Below are 1,666 nucleotides of genomic sequence, written 5' to 3'. Positions count from 1 at the left end.
AATCTTCAACCATCACTAAACACACCAGGAAATCTTTTAGTTTATAAAATTGTTCCTTTTCACTGCATTATCCGACATATTTCAGGGAAAACTTTTGCAAATCACCAAAGATATTTGTTTAAATATTACCTAAGTTATAATGCAATCTCCCAAAGGGGTTTGTTTGAATATTACACAAGTTATATAATGAAAACCAGGTATTTATGCAAACTACCGGAGTGTTTTGGTTGAATATTATCTAGGTTATATGGAGTGAAGTAACCAAGAAACTTTTCCAAATTGCCAAAGATTTTTCGCCAAGGATTAACTTAGCCGACTTAAGTAAAATATATGCTAATTTGTTAAATTTGCCCAAGAAGAAAGCTTATAAAGATTTTGCTGATTTATTTCGGTTACGATAACAAAAAAAAAAGCTTAGTAGGGTAATTTTACCTAAGTTTTTTTTTAAGTTTAAGACGCAATACGACACAGACCTTTTCGAATAGTTAACTAAATACTTCTACTAACATTGTCATTAAGCCGCAGGATTGGAAAGTATCCCATGACGGCACAGTAAATATTTCTGATTTACTCTTCATATTGAAAACGTTATGTGAGCACACGCAATGCACAGATGAATAGTTGATGTCAAGCATTCACTTATTTTATCAGGGCGAGCTGAGAAGTGGTACTGGTTATAAACCCATCAGAACCCAAACCCAAACTATCCTTACTTGTCCTACTCCATCAAGTGGGAAATTTGCATCTAAAAAAGTGATAATGAGTTTTTAATGGAGATCTTAATACGTTGTCCGAAGGCTAATGAATCACACAACATACGTTTCATACAGATATATTAGCCTTGAAGGCCAGACTAAGGAATCCGATATCGGAGAACCTTTTGATGGACATACTGAAGAGGAACGTTAACAGCAGCCTGATGCTGATGCTTTTCATTGCAGGTGCACAGACATTACACGATCTACGAGACGTTACTAGGAAAGGAGAGCAGATCCCCTAATAGAGGTACTAAATTATATATAGCGAATCAGCCTTCGGTGTGTGCAGATGTGCTTTTATTATATCGGTTGTTTTATTTCGTATTTATTTGCAATGGATAACGTTTTTGGGAAATGTAATAAATCTTTTTCAAGATCTGACGCTAATTTGTAGCCGTGTAATGGATTTCACAAAAAAAATTTCCATCGTGCGTGCTGTAAAGACAATTCTGAATATGATATGAATTCGATCAAAACAAGACGTCATTTAATATATCTTTGTGAAGAGTGTGTTATCATGCCGGGGAAACTCAGTAAAACTCCCGACGCCGTTCTTGTGACTCAAAAGCTCTGTTTCGATTTAATTTCAACCGCCAATTAATGCATCTTAATGTACTAAAAGACCTAATAATTTCTTTGCATTCGGACAACAACAACAACCTCAATGCAAATAACCTAAAAAATCAGTTTGATGATTTGTTGGTGAACCGCATAATGCTGTCCCTCTCAAATGGCCGAACTTCGTTCGTTGTTGCCTGATACCACTGCTGTTGCTGACTCTTCTTCACCTTCTCCTGGTGGGTAAAAAACAAAAACAAAGCTTAAAACAGCAATAATGTTATTATTGGGCAGAACAGTAATAACACTGAGCTTGATGTTATTACAACAAAAAAATGGATTCACTTATC

The sequence above is a fragment of the Rhagoletis pomonella genome, unplaced genomic scaffold, assembly GCF_013731165.1.
Source record: "Rhagoletis pomonella isolate Grant_MI unplaced genomic scaffold, Rhpom_1.0 Rhpom_scaffold_00013, whole genome shotgun sequence".
Classification (NCBI taxonomy): Eukaryota; Metazoa; Arthropoda; class Insecta; order Diptera; family Tephritidae; genus Rhagoletis; species Rhagoletis pomonella.
The sequence above is the reverse complement of the archived record's forward strand: the minus strand, read 5'-3'. Positions refer to the sequence as shown.